Consider the following 23,904-nt stretch of genomic DNA (forward strand, 5'->3'; position numbering starts at 1 on the left):
TAAATGTGATGAATTCCTATTAATAGTTACAGTTACTCATTCTCACTCTTGCCATCCATGTTACCAGTACTCTTTTAATTAGTGGAATTCTCTGCAATAGGACCTTGGTCATCAATATCTTTTTCAAACAATAAATTGTTTTCAGTACCACCATGGGCTTTACTAATGCCACATTTTTTAAATGCTTTCACAACTGCCTCTTCTTTTACAGCATTCCATGAACTTTTTGCCCACCCACACGCCTGTGTAATAGTAGACCTCTTCCTTCTTCCTGTTAGTGTCACTTCAAAATCTGAAGGCTGCATCCACTTGCTCCACTCCTCCTGCATGAATTTTTAAAATGATTTATTGATTGAAACATCTAAAGACTGTAACTAGCTGGTTAGGCCACCTGGAATTACAGCTAACTTGGTCCTCAGTTCTCCAAGTTCCTTCTTAAGCTCAGTTCTATGAGCCAAAAACTAGTCCCAAATTAATAGAGCAAGTTTCTTTAATAGTCCACAAGGACACCTGGACCACACTTTATCAAGCCACAATTTCACTCTCCCCTCATTCATCCAACTTTTTGGGTGGACATCAGCATAAATACCATTAGGTATCCTTTCTTTAGGCAATGTCTTTCTTTTAAAAACTAAAAAAGTTGGTAGTTTTGTGCCACCAGTGCAGCATACCAATACAACTGTGTAGTGTGTCTTTTCATGGTCACATGTTTTAACAGTCACAGTTTTAGCACCCTTGCAATTTACCATCTTGTTTGGTGGCATATCAAATGTCAGAGACTTCATCTATATATGTTATCTATGAAAGTTCAAAATTAACTACTTTTCTTGCATTAATGACATACTTGTGAAACTTAAGTATTTAGTCTCTGTATTCAGGGGACATGTTTTGGTGCTATTCTTGTCCTAGCCCTCATACAGAGGTTATTTCTCCTCAAATCTGGAGCATCATGATATCTCTATCCATTACTATAAATCTTGAATGGTACATAATCATTTTAGCGGATACTGAAAAGCCTGGTCTTCTTTGGTCTAAATCCCATGTTTTTGATTCTTCTTCTAGCTCAGGCCACTTTACAACTCCCCTACAGAGGCAGTGTTTGCTATGTTTAGCAACTTTCTGCTGCTCCTCTTGTTCCCTCCATGTCCTTACCATTTTCTCAGTTGGTGGTGGACCAAAATACCAAGCAGCTGCCCTATTAGCATGGTCTTTTGCATATGCTGTGACATCTGGTTTAAATTTGATGTTATAACAGTGCCTTTTTTGTTTTTCAGCCATGGGTTTGGACTCTGTATGAAATTTACCGTAAATAAACTTACCAGTATGTTATGGGAAACTGTACCCCTACTCTTGCCTCTTCTCAGATCAGCTGTATAGTTGTTTATATTTTGAGCAAGAGAATTGCAATACAGGATGTGAAACTCGTATATCTGGATGTGATGTTTTGTGTTACCATGACAGGCCACAGTGTGGAAAATAAGAGAAAAAGGATTAAAAGAGCCAAACAAAAGTGAATGACCAAGAAAGGAACACAACAGGAAAGAGGGGGCTGTCGTAAAAGTAAAGCCTCTGATACATCATCTGATCTGATCATTGCAAATGGCTGCTATTTCTAGGAGCATTTTTCATTTAGATAATGAACAAATGTTTCTTAAAGGTAACCCAGTCATTAAATAATGCATACATATATCAGGGTTATGTATGTTGGGGAAGGAGGTAAGTGAGATGATATGAGCTTCCCTCATAACTGTCGACATATTGTAATTAATTTCTCTTAAGTTTGTGATAACAGACTGTGATGATTCGGCTTGTTTTCAATATTTTATTATTAGTAACACAATTTACTGTAACGATTTGGCTTGTTTTGCATTATTTTATTATTAACAACAATTTTCATGCCTAGCAAACTTACCCAGTATACTTGTCTGGCTCCCAAGCCTATGGCGCTTGGCCTCCCATCCATAATACGGCCACATTAGATACAGGGCAATTTTTTGATACATTTAAAAATAAGAAAAGCGCATCTAATCTGCCAACAAATACATTTGCTCAAATTTTTCATTATTTTGAACAAATTTTTTGTATTTTCCATTAATGCAGACATGTAAGATATTTAGTTATGATTTAATATCATAATATAAGTTAGTTGTATGTTTTTGAGTTTTTGAGTTCTGTCATTTAGGACTTTAAACTCACACACACACACACATATATATATATATATATATATATATATGTGTGTGTGTGTATATATATATATATATATATATATATATTATATATATATATATATATTATATATATATATATATATATATATATGTGTGTGTGTGTGGTGTGTGTGTGTGTGGTGTGTATATATATATATATATATATATATATATATATATATATATATATATATATATAAGAAATAATTAAGATTCAGTTGAATTAAGTACTTAAGTTCAGGCACCAAGTCAGTCTGGTATTATCTGCACAGCTTGAAGTAAGGTGAATAAAAAGCAAATTGGGAACAAGGATGTCAATATGGTTGTTTCAGGTGGCTCCATTTAATTGAACAATGCAAACATTACATTAATTTGAAAGATGGTGGTGTATTTCAAATTGATGTAATGCTTGCATCGTTCAATTGAATGGAGCTACCTGAAACGGCCGTATGGCATTAATACCTTGACATCCTTGTTACTTATTTGTGTTTTATATATATATATATATATATGTGTGTGTGTGTATTGTCATCATCATTTAATGTCGTCTATGCTGGCATGGGTTGGACGGTTTGATCAAAGCTGGCAAGCTGGTGAGCTGTACCTGGTTCCAGTCTGATTTAGCATGGTTTCTATGGCTGGATGCCCTTCTAACATCAACTACGTTACAGAGTATGCTGGGTGCCTTTATGTGGCATCACACAAACACTTTTATGTGGCACTAGCATAGGATTCTTTCAGACCAATATATATATATATATATATATATATATATATATATATATACCTTCAACAATTGAGGGTAAAATTAATTAATTATTAATCAATTTCACCAAGTATTCAGTATGTAAAGGGACCATTTAAGGCGAATTCAAATTATTACATTATATAAAAGGGCTTAGTAAAATAAATTACTTTGCCACATACTGAACTCATTAGAAATAGTAGCTAAAAAAACTTTTTTAAAACTATTTCTAATACTTAAAGAAAATCTCTCTCATATAGTGTTTGCTCAATTCAACTCACGAAAGTATGGGGGTAAAGACATTAAAAAATCAAATGCAAAGGTTATTTGAGTTAGAAATAGTTTTAAAAAAGTTTTTTTAGCTACTATTTCTAATGAGTTCAGTATGTGGCAAAGTAATTTATTTTACTAAGCCCTTTTATATAATATATATATATATATATATAAAGTTACAATTAAGGGTATCTAAAAGATACCACCGTGCTAGATATAGCAGTCAAAACTTGACTCTAAAACTACATCAAATATTCACATAGCACCAGGAGGGAAGACAAAGAAACAAAAACTAGCAAAAGAAATGCTTTGCCTCATCAGTGGAATACATGCAAAATAGTACATAAATACAAATATATATATATATATAGTGACTTTAGGATCAGGACTAAGAGGGCGACTAGAAGACGACCAACATGGAGAAGAAGGGTCTGGAAGCTTAAAGCCCCTGCGAATGGACAGAGATTTAGAGATATGTTACTTGAAGCCTTTGACGAAGTGGAAGGGGGTATAGCTACACATGGGGTAGAAGACAACTGGACGTTTCTGAGGGACAACCTGCTGAAAGCCGCTGACCAGATCTGTGGCTGGTGCAAAGTCCCCTTAAGACCCAAAATAACGTGGTGGTGGAACAATATTGTTGACAGGGCTATTAGACAAAAGAAACAGGCTTGGAAGGCCTGGAAGAACGGTGGTAGCAGGGAAGGGTATCAGACTGCCAGAAGGGAAGCTAGGAGACAGGTCTATCTAGCCAGAGGGGAAGCAGATAAGAGAAAATTTGCCAATGTCCTGCGCCGTGAGGATGAAGACTTGAGGTATTTCGTGTTGCAAGACAGTGTGTGAGAGAGAATCGTGATGTGGTAGGAGAGAAATGTGTTCGCATGGAGGATGGTTCACTTGCGCTAAATGAGGATGCAAAGAGAGAAGCTTGGAGACGCCACTATGAAAGGTTACCGAATGAGGAAAATGAATGGGATAAAGAGAGTCTGCCAAATGTTGACCCTACAGAGGGACCAGCTATCCGAGTCGATAGTTCCGTGGTAGCTAAGGCAATTAGAAGCATGAAGACAGGGAAAGCCCCAGGCCCATCAGGAATTACTGCAGAGATGCTCAAAATATCTGGCAGTGTCGGCTATAACCTAGTCACCCGTATAGTCAACCAGGTGATACACGAAGGAGTCATACCCAATGACTGGTGCAGCAGCATACTAGTCAACTGCTACAAAGGTAAAGGTGATGCCCTAGATACAAATAATTACAGAGGTATCAAGCTGTTGGATCAAGTAATGAAGGTTACGGAGAGGGTCATAGCCCAACTAATTAGAGAGAGAGTTAGTTTAGATGAGATGCAGTTTGGGTTCGTGCCAGGGAAAAGTACCACTGATGCTATATTCCTGGTAAGGCAGCTGCAGGAGAAATACCTAGCCAAAGATAAGCCCCTGTACCTGGCTTTCGTTGACATGGAGAAAGCTTTTGATAGGGTCCCCCGATCCCTTATCTGGTGGTCAATGAGGAAACTAGGGATAGATGAATGGCTGGTGAGGACTGTGCAAGCCATGTACAGAGATGCCGTAAGTAAGGTTAGGGTTGGCAACATGTACACAGAAGAATTCAAAGTAGAGGTTGGGGTCCACCAGGGTTCAGTACTCAGCCCCCTCCTATTTATCATAGTACTCCAGGCAATTACGGAGGAATTCAAGACAGGCTGTCCCTGGGAGCTCCTCTACGCTGACGACCTTGCTCTTATTGCTGAGTCACTATCAGAACTGGAGGAGAAGTTCCAGGTGTGGAAGGAGGGTTTAGAATCAAGGGGCCTTAGAGTCAACCTAGCTAAAACCAAAGTACTAATAAGTAGAAGGTAGACAATCCACAAATATCTTCAGGAAGATGGCCCTGCTCGATCTGTAGAAAAGGTGTAGGTAGAAACTCTATAAGATGTACCCAGTGTAAGCTATGGACACATAAGAGGTGCAGCAATGTCAAAGGTAGGCTAACTGGGAAGATAGTTTTTGTATGTGGCAGATGCTCGGGAGCATTAACCTCCGAAAATCTGCAGAAAACAACTTCCGTCACTTTCCAGGGGGAAAAACTAGAAGTAGTTGATAGCTTCCGTTATCTAGGTGACCAAGTCAGTAGTGGGGGTGGGTGCGCTGAAAGTGTAACTGCTAGAATAAGAATAGCCTGGGCAAAGTTTAGGGAGCTCTTACCTCTGCTGGTGACTAAAGGCCTCTCGCTCAGAGTAAAAGGCAGACTGTATGATGCGTGTGTACGAACAGCCATGCTACATGGCAGCGAAACATGGGCCGTGACTGCTGAGGACATGCGTAAGCTTGTGAGGAATGAAGCCAGTATGCTCCGATGGATGTGTAATGTCAGTGTACATGCTCGACAGAGCGTTAGCACCTGAGAGAGAAATGTTGTACCTAAGAAGCATCAGTTGTGGTGTGCAAGAGAGACGATTGCGCTGGTATGGTCATGTGGCGAGAATGGATGAAGATAGGTGTGTGAGAAAGTGCCAATCCCTAGCAGTTGAGGGAACCCGTGGAAGAGGTAGACCCAGGAAAACCTGGGACGAGGTGGTGAAGCACGACCTTCGAACTTTAGGCCTCACTGAGGAAATGACCAGAGACCGAGACCTTTGGAAATATTCTGTACGTGAGAAGACCAGGCAGGACAAGTGAGCCCAGCCCACTTATGAATGCCTTTCATCCCTTGGACACAAAGACCGGTTGAGGCAAGCGAAGTCGATATAGAACCTCATCCGACGACAGACACCCATGCCAACCCCCCATGCTTGCGAAGACATGTTGGGGCAAGCGAAATCGAAATCGAAACCGAATTGAACCAGCCAGGATCCCTGGCCTGGTGGTACGTAAAAAGCACTATCCGACTCGTGGCCGTGGCACGTAAAATACTCCAATGCGACCGTACGACAGGCACCCATGCCAACCCCCTTTGCTTGTGAAGACATGTTGGGGCAAGTGAAATCGAAATCGAATTGAACCAGCCAGGATCCCTGGTCTGGTGGTACGTAAAAAGCACTATCCGACTCGTGGCCGTGGCACGTAAAATACTCCAATGCGACCGTACGACAGGCACCCATGCCAACCCCCTTTGCTTGTGAAGACATGTTGGGGCAAGCGAAATCGAAATCGAATTGAACCAGCCAGGATCCCTGGTCTGGTGGTACGTAAAAAAAGCACTATCCGACCCGTGGCCGATGCCAGCACCGCCTCGACTGGCTTCCGTGCCGGTGGCACATAAAATACACCAATCTGACCATGGCCGTTGCCAGCCCCGCCTGGCACCTGTGCAGGTGGCACGTAAAAAGCACCCACTACACTCACGGAGTGGTTGGCGTTAGGAAGGGCATCCAGCTGTAGAAACATTGCCAGATTAGACTGGAGCCTGGTGCAGCCTTCTGGCTTCCCAGAACCCCGGTCGAACCGTCCAACCCATGCTAGCATGGGGAACGGACGTTAAACGACGATGATGATGATGATGATATACAACAGACGAATACTTACATATATGCACGTGTACAGACATATATATGTACGTATGCACACAACCAGTTTAAATTGCTCGTCTAAACTCCTCGTGCAATATGGTCAAAATACCACTGCAGTGAATATAATGACAAAGTAAATATATAAATTTATACAAATAAGGATAAGATCATTATTTAAAATACTGATCATATCAAGTGGCTAACATAGGAACAAAAACCTCATAGTTAATAATTATTATTAAAATTATAATTAAGGGTATCTAAAAGATACCATCATGCTAGATATAGTAGTCAAAACTTGACTCTAAAACCACATCAAATATTCATACAGCACCAGGAGAGAAGACAAAGAGACAAAATAAACTAGCAAAAAATTTATTGGATAATTCCAGCTCTCAGATTTCTGGTTTTACATAAGAAATGCTTACGTATGTATACGTGCATATATGTAAGTATACTGTATATATATATATATATATATATATATTTGTATTTATGTACTATTTTGTGTATATTCCACAGATGAAGCAAAGCATTCCTTATGCAAAGTCAGAAATCCGGGATCTGGAATTATCCAATAAATTTTTTGCTAGTTTATTTTGTCTCTTTGTCTTCTCTCTTGATACTGTATGAATATTTGATGTGGTTTCAGAGTCAAGTTTTGACTACTATATCTAGCATGGTGATATCTTTTAGATACCCTTAATTATAATTTTAATAATTATTTTTAACTATGAGGTTTTTATTCAATCTTAAATCTGATTTTTCCTTGTAAATCTGGATTTATTCCCTAATATTTATTATTATTATTAATATATATATATATTATATATATATATATTTGTATTTATGTACTATTTTGTGTATATTCCACAGATGAAGCAAAGCATTCCTTATGCAAAGTCAGAAATCCGGGATCTGGAATTATCCAATAAATTTTTTGCTAGTTTATTTTGTCTCTTTGTCTTCTCTCTTGATACTGTATGAATATTTGATGTGGTTTCAGAGTCAAGTTTTGACTACTATATCTAGCATGGTGATATCTTTTAGATACCCTTAATTATAATTTTAATAATTATTTTTAACTATGAGGTTTTTATTCAATCTTAAATCTGATTTTTCCTTGTAAATCTGGATTTATTCCCTAATATTTATTATTATTATTATATATATATATATATATATATATATATATATATATATATATATATTATTTCAAAGGTATTACATGCTAAATTAATTAGCAGACATGTTATCTTGAGGTTTGGTGATAACAAATCTTCTCAGATCTCAAGAGGCTTTCTTAGGATTCCTGCAAAATGCTGTATTGCATTTTTCTGCAGATTGACAATATCTTAATTCCAATATCCTTCATTCTCTTAGGTAGCAGTCTACATGTTAGGCCAATGGCACCAATTCCCACAAGAACGACTGTCACTTCTGTGTTCCACAATCTCTTCATCTCTGTGGTTAGGTCCTGATATTTCTCAATTTCTTTGATCACCACTCTACTATCATATAGCATTGGAAAGTGTAGTCTTACACTGTTTTATTTATTATTTTCTTTTGTGTCTTCTATGGTCATATCTATTTCCCTTGCTTTAATAGTATGATCAGTGTTTATGAAGAAGTCCCATAGAATCCCCTAAGTATCATTCCTGATCACAGGCTTTGTTTTATGAATTCACATATATATAACTTATATCAAACTACTGTCTTTATCCTAAGGATGTAACCCTTTTTATCATACAGGATTTTAGAGACTTTATCAGTGAGCCATTTCAAATTTGAAGACAGGCTAAGTTTTGCCTGTAGGCAAAAGAGTTTGTCTTCACTAATGTAGAGGTTTCTTTGTTGGCTTGCATTTTTATTACTGATGTTTTGTTATCTTATACCACTGGACTTGAGAGTAACGCATGGTAGAGTTTGCACAATATTGGATTATCTGTAAAAACATGGCAGTTCATATTTTCTTATTAATAATGAGTCGAGTGGGCTTGAATATAAATGTTTATGGTGAAAATCACTCAACTCTCAAATGTCCCACTCAAATTAATTGTAAGTAGGTACCATTAAGTTCAAACAATTCTTTTTCCATTAAGTATTATTGCAGCAGTAATGCAAATTTGATGAGTTTGATTTCTGTAGGAGCAGCTTTGGTCTATCTGACTTACTCTAGTGGTACATTTATGACCCAATAGCAAGAGGCCACTTTCATTAAGCTTACTCTTCTCAAAGCATTATTATATTTTTTAAATATGTATCTGAAGGAAAAGGATAGCACCTATACCGTTTTTGGATCCTCTGTGGCTGAGGGGGATTTGGGTAATTACATGAGGTTTGTGTTTAGATGGGAAAGTTAATGGCTTGTAGTAGTGGGTCAGAAGGATAAAATGAAATTTAGGAGGGATTGTTACTGATAGCTGGTGGGAGGGATTCCATGAAATTTAGGTGAGATTGTTATTTTAATGGTAGCTGTAGGAGAAAAACGATTGTGTTTAACAAGGAGTGTGGATCAGGAAGTGATTCAAAGGGAATGCAAGAAGAAGGGAGCATTGAGATATGAAGTTGTTGCTTAGTTCTGAAGTCAAACTTAATTGATCAGATGCATTTATGATAAAAAGGTATTCCAGCTGCGACCGTCCTGTCTGGGACAACATATCATATATCCTCTGCTTATTTAAAACATGAGGGAGTCATTTGAGTAAGATTTGGCTGGTATTTACAAGATGCCAAGCGACCATGTAAAGATTCTCTATTCAGCTCCAGTGCATAGACTTTCACAGGAGAATAGGCTGAGGGATACTACAAAATTGTTGATGCTGTTGCTGTTATTGTTAATACAGCAGATGTTTTGCAGTTGAATTACGTTCCTCATAATGATTTAAGCAGGAAATGAAAGTGTTTGTACACAGCGTATGTGTATGCGTGTGCGTACAAGGTGTGTGTATGTGTGTGTGTAGAAAGGAGAAGAATTATCACTGATAAACTGCAACTAATCAAGCTTATATATATAACATTATTATTTAATTTAAATTTATTATACTTTCGAGGTTGTCTCCCCTGCTTCCCATTTTTTAACCAGAGTTTGTCATTAAAATTCAGATTAATGGGGTTGTCTCCCTTGACTCCATTGTTTTTTTTTTTCTTTTTCATCATTAAAGGTGTTATAGTAATTAAAATTTCTCAGTTTACCACACCATGTATGCTATCATCCACGTTTCTATTGATTATTTATCTTGATCAAACTTTACTAAACCACTGAACCAGGAAACTTATGTTGTTAGTATTTAACCCCAGTGAGTAGACCGTCTGATCAAAGACAAACGATCTGTAACACTTTTACTCTCTCACACACACACACACACTCTCTCTCTCTCTCTCTCTCTCTCTCTCTCGTTTCAAACGATGTCTGAAATATTGAACTACATAGTCTATATTTGTGATTTTTTCTAAAGAAGGCAGAGTATGAATTATGTGTGTGTGTGTGTTGATTATTGGTGAACAAAAATATTGGATACTGATTTTCAACTTGCCAATATGTTTTGGCGGCTGATGTGACAAGGAAGTGCATGTAACTCACAACAGAACAAACATCATAACTGACTTTATTAAAAAAAAAAGTAACAAAAGTTGTCTTAGTTTTCTCCCCAATGTTTATCTCCTAGTCCAAAATAGAAAGATACAGAGAGAGAGAGAGAGAGAGAGACAGAGAGACAGAGATGGGTGGTGAGGTAGACAACTTCTGTGTTGATGAGCCACACTGAAGCAGTAACACCTATCTGCAACTGTTCTCTTGTCTCCAGACAATCAGAATGTTTTTTCCTTAGTGAAGTTTCAATGTTGGTGAGTTCTTGATTCTTGACATGCTATTGCCTTCTCATTTGGAGTTGATGCCAATTGCCACAAGGCATTTCTCTATTCTTTTGTCAAAGGGAAGGTTGTTTCTTTGAGGAATCAAGAATTAATCAGACATGGTAGCTGATATCTCCTTGAGTCATTTGTTTCTATTTTCTACATCCATGCCGCTAGCATCTCCGAGTTATTTCTCTTTTGTCATTCTCCTATACACACACACACACACACACACACACATGCACACATACATACATATGTATGTATGTGTGTGTGTGCATGCACATTCATACATGTACACACACACATCCACACACGACTGATTTCTGTATAATTCCCACCTACCAAATTCCATTTGAAATACATTGGTCTATGTGGCACTATGTTAGCTGAGATTTGCCCAGGGTGCCCACCTTGTCGGGGTCATACACAGGACCACACAACTTCAAACTGACCTTCTTAATCATACAGTCATGCCCGAGAGAAATTTTGACTATTATTTTTAGCAGGTCAGGTCACCACAAAGCAGCTGCTCTGTTGCTGTTTAGCATCAGTTCAGTCCTGAACAATTACATTTTATGATCAAAAGCAGCCCACCTGTAATATCTTGTCATTATCTTCAATTTTTTTTCATTTTCATCAGGTTTTGTATATCTAGGACTATACTTATTTAATGTTCTTTCATTCTTTTTTTTTTCTTTGCTTTGTTTCTTATATATGATAAAAGAGAGATTTGAGGGAAATACATCTATCAGGTTGAATGACAATGTAGAAATTCACTTTTGACTTGAAAACTTCTTTAGCCTTTCACTATTAATAGTGCTAGCAAACTTTATGTAGAAAGTATAATTGTTATTGATCAAAACTTTACACTCATCTAGCAGTGGCAAACATTGTTGAAGAATGCTTTAAATAACCCAAACAAAAGTAAGGGAGATAATTCAAGATCAGAACAAAAACAAAAAATCCTTTAAATGAACAGACACATTAAATAAGTCTTTCTATTGTTGGTATGTGGCATGGAATTATGTGAGGGGAGACTGGTAAATTATATTGACCACAGTGCTCAAATAATACTTAATTTTTTATTGACCCCAAAAGGATGAAAGGCAAAGTCAACATCAATGGAATTTGAAGTCAGAACATAAAATTAGAAAATATAATAACAATCCTTTCTAAGGAAGCCAACTGGCAGAACCATGAACACATCAGACAAAATGATTAGCTGCATTTCATTCTTCCTTACATTCTGAGTTCAAATTCCACCAATGCCAACTTTGCCTTTCATCCTTTTCGGGTTTATAAAGTAACTACCAGTTGAGCATGGGGAAATCAATGTAATCAACTTACTCCCTCCTGCAAAATTGCTGGCCATGTGTTAAAATTTTAAACCACAATGATAATAATAATAATAATTTCTACTATTGATACAAGATATCAAGTTTTGGTGGGAGGGGGCTAGTGGATTGCACCAACCCTAGTATTCAACTGGTACTTATTTAAGGCGGCGAGCTGGCAGAATCGTTAGTACGCCAGGCGAAATGCTTACCGGTATTTCGTCTGCCGCTATGTTCTGAGTTCAAATTCCACCGAGGTCGACTTTGCCTTTCATCCTTTTGGAGCCAGTATTTTTAGTACCAGTTATGCACTGGGGTTGATATAATCGACTTAATCCGTTTGTCTGTCCTTGTTTGTCCTCTCTGTGTTTATCCCCTTGTGGATAGTAAAGAAATATGTATTTATTTTGTTGACCCTGAAAGTCAACTCCAGTATAATTTGAACTCAGAACATAAAACCAGGAGCAATGCCGCTAAGCATTTTGTCCATCGTATTAATTATTCTGCCAGCTCAATGCCATCTTTGAATTGCTTGAAAAGTGAATTGGTTGGGTGGATTATGTTTCAGACAACCAACTGTTGGATCCTGAATTCATATTCTACAGTCTTTTTGGTATGTTTCTGCACAGTGAAAATATCTATCAGAATGAACCAATGGGATAAGCTCTACACATTTGTACAACCTTATAGAAATAGCAACCAAATCACCTCTACCATCTTAAAAATGGATGCTGTAAATTGGATACATATAAGATACACTATGTTTGAAAAAAACAGGTGCAGGCATGGCTTTGTGGTTAAGAAGCTCTCTTTGAAATCATCTGCTTTTGGCTTCAGTTCCACTGTGCAGCAAAATGAGCAAGTGTCTCTGATATAGCTCTGAACTGACCAATGCTTTGTGAGTGAATTTGATACATGAAAAATGTGCAAGCCTATCTGTAGGTATGTATGTTGTGTGTGTGTGTCCTTAGTGTTAGTCTCCCACATCACTTGACAACCAATGTTGGTTTGTTTATATCCCTGTAACTCAGTAGTTTGGCAAAATAGACAGACAGATTTAAAATAAATGCTGAAGCCAATTCATGCAATTAAAAGTTCTTCAAAGCTGTGCCCCAGTATGGCCAGAGTGTAATGACCGAAACAAATAAAGCTAAAGCAAAATGACCTGCTTATCATCCAATACATTATGCTTCCCTTAATAATTCTTAGGTACAATAAGGGTGGTGAACTGGTAGAACCATTAGAGTAACAAACAAAATTCCTTGTGGCTTTTAGTTGCAGCTCATTATGATCCAAGTTCAAATCCCACTGAAGACAACTTTGTCTTTCATCCTTATGGGGTCAATAACATAAAATACCTGCCAAATATTTGGGTTGATGCAATCAATTAAACCCCTTGAAACTACTGACCTAAATTAGAAACAGTTCTCTTCGCCTCATTCTATTTAAATGATATTTCCACTTCTGTATTTTAATCTTCTATATTTATCATTCAATGGAAGACTATTCTCCCAAAATCTTTGCTGATGTGTGCGTGTTTAACTAATCAACAGGAAGGAAAGTTTTAATTGCTATTGTGATTATCAAGTTGCCTGTCTAATTAGTAAATGGACCAGCTCTCACATCATATTATACTTTATCCCCTAAAGTTAATAATTTACCTATTGATTAACATATTGATTTCTCACATTGGCACAACCTACAAATTTGTTGATTCTAATCCTAGGGTTTGGACTTTATAATCAATTAAATCAACAAGAACTAGCACTTATTTTATTAGATTCTGGGGCAGTGGGGGTGGGGGGAGAAAAAGATGAAGTGAATCCGTGCAAAATTGAACTCTGGATTTAAAGGATGATGACTAAATTCTACAAAGCACTTAATCTGGCTCTCTACCACTTCTACCATTTCACTCTGGCCATATGTTAATTTATGAGCCAATGAAAGAGCCTCTACATGGTACACTTGGCCTGCTAGAAATAACAGCCAAATCTCTCTCAAATTACATATCACCTGAAATGGGAGGAGGCATTGGACAGTGCAAGCTTAGGCATGCAAATAGTCATGGCTGGAATACCTGTCATCAAAAATGGTAATGGCTGGAATGCTTGTCATCAAAAATTTGCTTGATCTGGACTGACATTATGCTAAACACTAGCAGCACCAGCAACAGTAACAACATCAATACTGTTATCAGCTTCCTCTGTTATGTCTACCACCATCATGCAATATTAAAGTGTAATCTGATGAGTTAAAGTGGTGGTGGTGGTGGGGGATTTACATGATCACTCAATCTACAAGAAATAGCAGCCAAATTTCTTAAATTACTCTCTGGCTGAAGAATACATTGGACAATGTAGTCCAACATAGACAAAAGGAGCCAATATGGTTATAGCTGAATTGTCTTTGACCATAAATCTACTCAATCTGGACTAAACTGCAAAATGTCAATATATTGACAAGAAATTAAGAGAGAGAAATCTATTACAGCTCACTTCACTCCGGTTCAACTGATCCATGCTCAATTTGTGATCTTGCTGGAATGTTCGGTGCCAGTATGTCTTCTTTCTGTTTCCCTTTCACCAGTGCCATGACTCAGTCTGCCACCTTCATTAGCTAGAAGGTTGTGGAAGATTGGACAACTTTTCCAACCTGGGCATTAGTGATGAGTAGCGATAGGAGCAAGTAAAGGTGATGTGGTCAATAGAATTGGCATGGTATGGCTGTGTGGTTAAGAAGTTAGCTCCCCAACCACATGGTTTTGGGTTCAGTCCCTCTGTGTGGCATCTTTGACAAGTGGTTTCTACTGTAGCCCTGGGCTGACCAAAGCCCTGTAGGAGAAACTGTTTACGGAACGATTAGTAGAAAACTACCTCAAGCACTCACACAAGTTACTTTGAAGATAGCAATATAATTAGCAACAACAACAACAACAGTCACCTTTGCATGGACTACACTATAATCCGCTCATGCAGTTGTGTTAAAGTGAATCTTCCTTTAATGTTAAACTGACCAAACAGAGTTTTTAGATCTGTTGCAGTTACAAGAGAAAAACTTTAGTTAGGAGATTGTTATAAGACCAAACAGTATTTCTTTGTCATGGGGATTAAACCAAAGGAGGGTAAAAAGAATAATGATATACTTTCAAAAGGATGGAAGTGGAATATATTTTCCCTCATGTCAAGAAGTTTAACAAGCTCTTCAGGATATAGTGGGGGAAATCTTCTCATCAGAAAATGGCAATTTCCCTACATCTATTATTTCTTCGCCATTGCTTGATAATGCTACACTACTATTGGCTGGCGCTGTTATAGAATGGGATGTTAGTAGTTTTCTTGTTCCTGTCCAGGCATTAGAGCTCTGTAAGATTCCAGTTAATGGTGTTAAAAATATATTGGACTACTGGAAGTGCCAGGGTGTTAATGGCTTCGATGCAATTTTTAGAGTTGAGATCAGTTTTTACTATGAGTCTTACTCTGCTGCAATACTCCTTTCTTATTTTTTTCTCTTTCTTCATAGTAACATGTTGTATACTGTCTCCTTCGTTTATCTCCAGGCATTTGTAAGTTTTTTGTGTATCAAGCACCTTGATGGTAGTGTTAGTATCTAATTTAATGGAACCTTTTTGCCTGAGCTTGCCTCTTACAAAAGTTGATTTAGCACATTTATCAAGGCCAAAGTCCATCCCGATGTCATTACTGAATTCTTTAACAGTTGTCAGCAGCACTACTAGCTCTTTGTCATTTCTAGGAAACAGCTTTAGATCCTCCATATAAAAAAGATGGTTTATTGTCATATTGTAAACTTTGAACATGACCTGAGTTTTTTAGTTCATTTAAGAGTGGGATCAGTGCCATGCAAAAGAGTAATGAGGAGAGGAAGCCACCTTGAAAGATGCCTCGTTTGTTGTTGATGTTGTTAGATTGGCTCATACCATTACTATAGTGTTGAAGGAGATGTGTGTTCTACTGGGTCATGCTATCTTGTAAAAATTTGGAGATGACAGGAGAGATCTTCTATATCTCAAGGGCCTTAAGTATCCAATTATAAGGGACATTATCAAACGCTTTCCTGTAGTCTATCCATGCTATATTCAGGTTCTTCTTGTTGCTCTAGCAATTTTCTACAATCGTATTATTTATTAGTAATTGATCTTTGAACTTGCAAGAATTCCTTTAAAAGCCTTTTTGAGCTTGTGGAAGGATAGAGTTCTGTTCAAGGAAAGTTTATGTTCTGTCAGGTAATATGGATGTGAGGATCTTGTAGGTGGTTGCTGAGACACGTTATTGGTCAGTAGTTCTTTGAATTTTTTTGTATCTTCAGTTTTTGGTAGAAGGTATGTTGTTCTTTCAGTTAGCCAGGCAGGTAATTGTTTTGGATTCTGGATGACATCAGTCACAGATGCAGCAAAAGTTTGGTGTACTTCTCTCAGACAATTTTGCCAGAAGTTAGGAATTCTGTCCAGTCCTGGGATTTTCCATTTGTGAGACTTCCTAAGAACACATCTTAGAGCTCTTCTATTCCTATTACCACCCATTTCTGCTTTTCAACTTCATCCAGTCTTCCTTTCTCATGTTCTATCCAGTCAGCTTCAGCATTATATTCTTTTTTGTTGCTCCATATCTTCTTGCAAAAATCTTCCATTTCCTCGGTCTTAGGTGGCTGCTTTACTTCTATCTTACTTTTGCCAATTTCCTTATAAAGTTTCTTTGCACCCATTTTGAATATCTTGTTTTGTCGCTAAAATTTTATTCTTTTGTCATACCTTCTGAGCTGTTGGACTTTCAGTTGCATTCATCATTTCTATTGTTCCTTGGTTGCAGGGAGGTTTATGAAATCAAAGATTTTTACTTGATTTTTCTAGCTTGTTTTGTCTTAACATTTACCCCTCTAGCATGTTCATTGAGAACTGATACATCTATCCACAGAGATTTGATCTCTTTTTGTACTGCTGCTTTCATTTTTTGTATTGCTACATTCCCCTTTTCCATGTTGTCCTGATACCTAGTCGAGCAATTACAACTTTAGCAGTGGAATAAATAATGTTACTTTAGGTTGGGTATGTTAGGTATTATTATTATTATTATTATTATTATTATTATTAAGGCAGCAACCTAGCAGAATCATTAGTATTCTGGATAAAATGCTTAGAGACATTTCATCCATATTTACATTCTGAGTTCAAATTCTGCTGAGGTCAACTTTGCCTTTCATACTTCCAGGGTTGATAAAACAAGTGCCAGTTGAGCACTGGGGTAAATGTAATTGACCTACCCTTTCACTGAAATTGCTGGCTGTGTGCCAAAATTTGAAGCCATTATTATTATTATTATCATCTTCATCATCACCATCATCATCATTATTATTATATGAAAACTCACAGCTTATTTTGCTGAGCATGAGGGAAAGTGTCAGCCAGCAGACTAAAGTAACGCTTGTTTACTGGTCATGTGTCAAGAACCCTGCGAAGAATTCTTGCAGTTCCAAGCAATGCTGATTTCTGTAGGTGTTCTACCTTCACACTTGCATCATTCTTTTTTTCAGCCATGTTGGTAGTTGAGTGCCGATACTTCCAAGTGCATCAATTACTATTGGTATCACGTCTACTCTCTTCATTGACCATAACCTTCGTGTTTCCCACTTCAAATCATCACAATTGTTTATTTTTTTCTTCTTCTATCACATGCTATGTCAATAATAGTACATGTTCTTTGTTTTTTATTCACCACAACAATGTCCGGTTTCCGATGTCTGGTCGGCTGATCACATTGGAACATTGCATCCCTCAAGATTTTGCAGTTCTCATTTTTGCTGACTCCTTTAGGAGTTTGGTTATACCATGTCTTTGCTCTTTGTAGGCCATGATTTCCATAGACCTCCCAATGGATCATTCTTGCCACATTGTCATGGTATCTTTTGTATTTGTGTTGTGCCAATTTCGGGCATTCACTAACAACGTGCCATACTATTTCACCCCTCTCATCACACATTCTGCATTTGTCACTATCGGTAATGTTGTCTATTCTGCACTTCATATAATTGGTCCTTATTGCTTGTTCCTGAGCTGCGCATATGAGTGCTTCTGTCTCTATCTCCAAGTCATTCCTCCTCATCCATAGCCACCGGTCTTCTGTATCTGTCTTGGCTTTCACATCTCTTGCAAACTGACTGTACATTTTCTTTTCCTTCCATTCTTTTTCTTTTCTTTTGTTCATTTCTTGTTTAAAATATTCTTTAGTTACACAATTTTCAGTTTTAATGATGCTGGCCTTCTTCATGTGTTTCAACAGTGGCTCCACGGCATTTTTTATATACAACTCTGGGCTGTTTTCCTCTGCTTCAATACAGTCCTGGCAACTAATCAAACCTCTCCGACCCTTTCTTCAGAACAAGTACAGCCTATTGGTGTCACTCTTTGGGTGGAAGGCTCCATGTACTGTCAACATTTTTCTGGTCTTGGTATCCATTCTCTTCACTTCTCTCTTTTGCCATTTTATAATTCCTGCTCCATACCAAAGTGATGCTATTGCCCACATATTAACTGCTTGGATTTTATTGCATCTAGTCAATTTTGAGCGCAACACCAACCTCAATCTCCAGAAATACTCCATCATCAGTTGCTCTTTCATTTTCTTTTCCATTATCTCATTGAACTCTAGTATACCAAGGTATTTGTATGCTTCCATTTCAATTTGCTTAATCTAGTGTAAGAAATATGAACGCACGTGGTCGCATTGTGTAGAGAATACAATCGCACGTGGTCATATTCTTAACGAATTATTGCAAGCCATAAATACATGCAGTAACAACAGAAAATAAGTGAATCAACGACAAGTCTTGCTGTGGAGAGATAAATATTATTTATTTTACAACCGTGTCAATGTTAGGAGTTCGTAAGCATTAACACGTGTTTGTGTCTGTGTGTTCATGTGTGTGACAGAACAGTAAGAGTGAATGCGTTTGGCATAGAAGGGTACAGAACATAGAATATATAATGGAAATTGGTTTACTGTTCGTATGGCGAAGACGTTGGAAACGACTGGAAGCTGATACATGATGGTGGAGGCGGCAAAGATAGTAGGCTTTCTGTGATTGTGTACATTAGCGTCGTAGCTAGTGGTAGCAGGAACAATCGTATATTGCTTGGTTGAGTAGCGCTGTGGTCTAAAGTTAGTTCTTAGAAGAACTGGAACCAAAGACAAAAAGTGTCTGAAAACACTCCTTTATATACCGGTTGGGTGGCTCAAACGAGCCTCAGAAATGGAATCTTAACCAAAGGCCGTGATTGGTTGTTTCGGGACAGTGGCGCGAAAATAAGTGGAGACAAATCGCGTCACGTGTCAACCAATCAGGTTAGTGTTTACAACAGGAACAAGTTGGCCAAAGATGGCTGTAACCTCAAACGAGATCATTTCTGCCTTGCCTTTCAAATAGTGAAGATATTAGAAATCACTATAGTCATATTTCAAAATGGCTGAAACTGCCATGCTACATCAGCCTCTCGCCAGAAAAATTGTTACAATTTTGCGAAGGAAATTCGTTATACAAATATATTTTCTTTTTTTTTTTTTTTTTACAAATGCATTTACAAGTTTAAAACATATGAACTTAGTCTTTCCAATACAGCTTATGTTTATCATGTTCGTACATTGTTCCTCTCCTTTCGCTGAAAAAAAAAAAATGTTTTTTTTTTCCTTTTTTTCTTTTTTCTTTTTATATAATCCATGAATAAAATCCTAAAAAAAATTTTCTTTTTTTTTTTTTATATAAAATCCTCAAACAAACTGAGAAAGTTTTCTTGGGAAATGGACAGTTCTACCACTTCTAGTTTTTTTTTTATTTGTAGGTGATTTTAGAATTGATTTCGCTTTTCCCTCAACATCGGATTTGTCTTTTTCTATATCATTTTGTTTCACGCTGTGTTGATGTGTGTTGCTCATATCTCCGGTTTCATGACATGGATCTTGGTCGAAATAAGCTTTTTTTACTCTGTCGACACTGACAATTTCTTTCTTTCCATTCATTTCCAAAGTCATAGTTTTGTCTGTAACTGATAAGACTTTAAAAGGTCCGGTGTATTTATATCTCAGTGAATTATGAGCTGCATTGTTACGGACATACACATGTGTCCAAGATTTTATATCCGAAGGAAGAAAGCTTTTAACATTTTGCAATTTCTTGTACAAGAAGGAATATCCGTAAGAAATCTTTTTAGACGAGTTACATAATCATTAACATCTCCATTGAAAATATTAGTTTCCTCGAACATTTGAGCAGGTAGAGTTAATGTTGTTCCGTACAAAAGTTCAGCCGGAGAATACTGTATAGTTTCCTTAACCGCACTTCTAATTCCCAACAATACCACTGGCAAAGCCTCCAGCCAATCGTTAGAATTAGAATAAGTTCTTAATGAAGCTTTCAACTGTCTATGGAATCTTTCTACCATTCCGTTAGATTGTGGGTGATATGAAGTTGTACGAATTCTATTAATCCCTAACAATTTATTGAATTCTGAGAACAAGCTAGACTCAAATTGTCTACCACGATCTGTTGTCACTGTATTTGGGATGCCAAATCTAGACATCCAATTGGTAAACAAGGTTTTTGCTATAGTTACTGCAGATACATCTTTTATCGGATAAGCCTTGGGCCATCTCGAAAAACGATCGACACACGTCAACAAATACATATTATCCTCGCATGGAGGTAAGGGTCCCACTATATCGATGTGGATATGTTGGAATCTTGCATCCGGATTTGCAAATGTACCTAATGGTGCTTTGATATGACGTTGTACTTTGGATTTCACACTACACTAGTCTCATTTCAGTAATTCTATCACTGCTACCTCTTTTTAGGTAGATTATTCTGCACTTTTTGAGTTCAAATCCCATTAATTATTATCATCATTATTATTATTATCACCACCACCACCACCACCATCATCATCATCATTATTTTCTTCTAAATTCTGATTAAAATTTCCAATAGTAAATCTGTAAATCTGCAGTAAATATATTAGTAACCCCATTTTCCTTCTCTTGAAGTATGCAGACCTTTGTTGCAGCTACAGCTTCTACTACTACTACTACTACTACTACTACTACTACTACTACTTCTACTACTACTACTACTACTAAAAGATAGCATTGCAATAAAAAGAAAAGAAAGGGTGGAAAAATAACCTAATTTTCTGGAAAGCACTATGGCTTTGATAAGAACTCTCAATACTTATCTGTTTCTTCAAACAACCTAGTCTGTTTTCCTTTTGATGGCAAATAAAACCAGATGAATATTTTAGCAATTTATTTTATTGAGTTTTCATTTCCAGTACTAATCACTTTTTTCTCCAGGTCAGATTATGATGATGATGATGATGATTTCATTATTATTATTATCATCAGCATCATCATCATTATCATTATTATTATTATAAAATTCTTTGAACTACTATAACTGTTTTCTTGTATTTTTCTTGTATTTTTCTTTTAATAAAATCTATCTATCTATCTGTCTGTCTATCTATCTATCTATCTATCTATCTATCTATCTATCTATCTATCTATCTATCTATCTATCTATATCTATCTATCTATCTATCTATCTGTCTGTCTGTCTGTGTCTGTCTGTCTGTCTGTCTGTCTGTCTGTCTGTCTGTCTGTCTGTCTGTCTGTCTGTCTGTCTGCCTGCCTGTCTGTCTCTCTGTCTGTCTGTCTGTCTGTCTGTCTATCTATCTATCTATCTATCTATCTATCTATCTATCTATCTATCTATCTATCTATCTATCTATCTATCTACCTGTCTGCCTGTCTGTCTATATGCTTGATTGTCTATTTGTCTCTCCAGCTATCCATCCACACACACACACACACATGTAAAGACATATTGATATTTTTCTTTTGAGTCATAACAGCAAAAATGTGTATGTGAATATCAATGTTTATATAAAATAGCAATACATAGGACTAGTTTTAAAGAAATGTCTTTTTAGGCATACATATGTACACATGTATGTATGTATGTATGTATGTATGTATGCATGTATGTATATGTGTGTGTGTGTATATATATATATATATATATGTATGTATTTATAGATGCATATATGTGTGTGTGTGTGTGTATGTCTGGATGTATAAATATATATATATATAATATATATATATATATATATATATATATATATAGGGAGAGTTTACGAAAAAAACAAAAGACAAAGACAGGTGGTGTACAAAACAAACAGATGTATTAGTATAACGCTCAGGAATAGAAAAAGTCTTTTACGTTTCGAGCCTACGCTCTTCTACAGAAAGGGACACAGAAAAAACAAAGAGAGAAAAGAAAGGAGAGAAAAAAAAGAAGAGAAACAAGGAGAGAAAAACAAGGAGAGTGTATGTATGTATTACGTATGTACACATCATCATCATCATCATCATCGTTTAATGTTCACCTTCCATGCTGGCATGGGTTGGACAGTTTGACAGGAATTGGCTAGGCAGGAACTGGCACCATGTTTCTGAGTGTGTTTTGGCAAGGTTTTTACAGCTAGATGCCCTTCCTAACACCAACCACCACACACACACACACACACACGCACACACACTCACATACACATACACACACACACAAATAATCACTCCTCTAACACACCTGTATATGTTTCACTGATACAGAGCTTCATTCTGCTCCTCTTCTTCTCTAACCCCACTTCCATTGCCATTTCTCTTTACATCTCTGCCTTACAAACTCTCATTTCTGCATTTTTATTTCTTTTGTTTTCTGATAGAGTACACCTTTCATAATATATCTACTATTTACACATCATATACAATATACATGTATGTATGTATATATGCATATGTGTATGCATATATATATATATATATGCATGTGTGTTGCTAAGTATCCCACCTGTGAGGGATGGAGGGATCAATGCTAGATGAATTGAAACAATTGTAGTGACTGATAAAAATTCTTGTATCTTCCATCTTCTGTCTCTCATTAACCAAAGATATATAGGAGCGGCTGTAAGGTAAGAAGCTTGCTTCCCAACCACATGGTTATGGGTTCAGTCCCACTGTGTGGCACCTTGGGCAAGTATCTTCTACTACAGCCTTGGGCCGACCAAAGCCTTGTGAGTGGATTTGGTAGACGGAAATGGAAAGAAGCCCATCATGTGTGTGTGTGTGTGTGTGCGTGTGTGTGTATGTGTCTGTCTGTGTGTGTCTGTGTCTGTGCTGTACCCCACCATTGCTTGACAACTGAAGCTGGTATGTTTACATCCCCATAACTTAGCAGTTCAGCAAAAGATACTGATAGAATAAGTACTGGGCTTACAAAGAATAAGTCTTGGAGATAATTTGCTCAACTAAAGGCTGTGCTCCAGCATGGCTGCAGTCAATTGCCTGAAGCAAATAAAAAATCAAAGTATATATATGCACACACATACATCACACACACATACATATAGATGTGTGTATGTGTATCTATATATAAATATATGTTATACTGTCTCAACCAATCCCCTCTTTTCAATGCCTTCTCTTCCCTTTGCTGTTCTTCATCATTAACACCTTGCTTACCTTCTTCCTGCAATCATCCTCCAAGCCCTCACATATCTACCACAATCCCTGCTCCCAAGCCTCTCCTATATTTCTCTTCATTACTTGAGTTAACCTCAATCCTATCCACTCATCTAGCCCAAACCTCTGTGTCACCCCACCTATTTCACCCCCCCCCCCAATTTCCCTCAAGAGTATGCCCTGATGCATCTTTGCTATCATCTCTCTCAGTATCGCTCTTTATCTTACTCTCTCATTCACTCTCCTTTCTTCTCCACCTGGGTCATCCATGTATCTACTCTACAACAAGACGCCTACACCTGTCCTTCTAAACCCGTCATCTTTCAACTGGCACAAAGTGACAATTTTTCAGGTTTACTGAATTTTTTCACATATTTCATTAAATATCTCT

At 37.1% G+C, this 23,904-nt stretch overlaps 2 long non-coding RNA genes across 2 annotated transcripts in view; both read left to right on the plus strand.

Moving 5' to 3' along the window:
* Positions 1-606: 606 nt before the first annotated feature.
* LOC118766760 overlaps positions 607-23,904 on the plus strand; it is a 58,483-nt gene continuing 35,185 nt past the window's right edge. The window contains exon 1 of the long non-coding RNA XR_005002673.1: positions 607-1,716. This is a non-coding gene — a long non-coding RNA (uncharacterized LOC118766760). The remainder of the gene's footprint in view (positions 1,717-23,904) is intronic.
* Positions 2,399-10,362, plus strand: LOC118766759. The gene is made up of 2 exons (XR_005002672.1): positions 2,399-2,925; positions 9,509-10,362. It is a non-coding gene; the product is annotated as an uncharacterized LOC118766759 (long non-coding RNA).

This window comes from Octopus sinensis, linkage group LG17 (assembly GCF_006345805.1).
Source record: "Octopus sinensis linkage group LG17, ASM634580v1, whole genome shotgun sequence".
Taxonomy (NCBI): domain Eukaryota; kingdom Metazoa; phylum Mollusca; class Cephalopoda; order Octopoda; family Octopodidae; genus Octopus; species Octopus sinensis.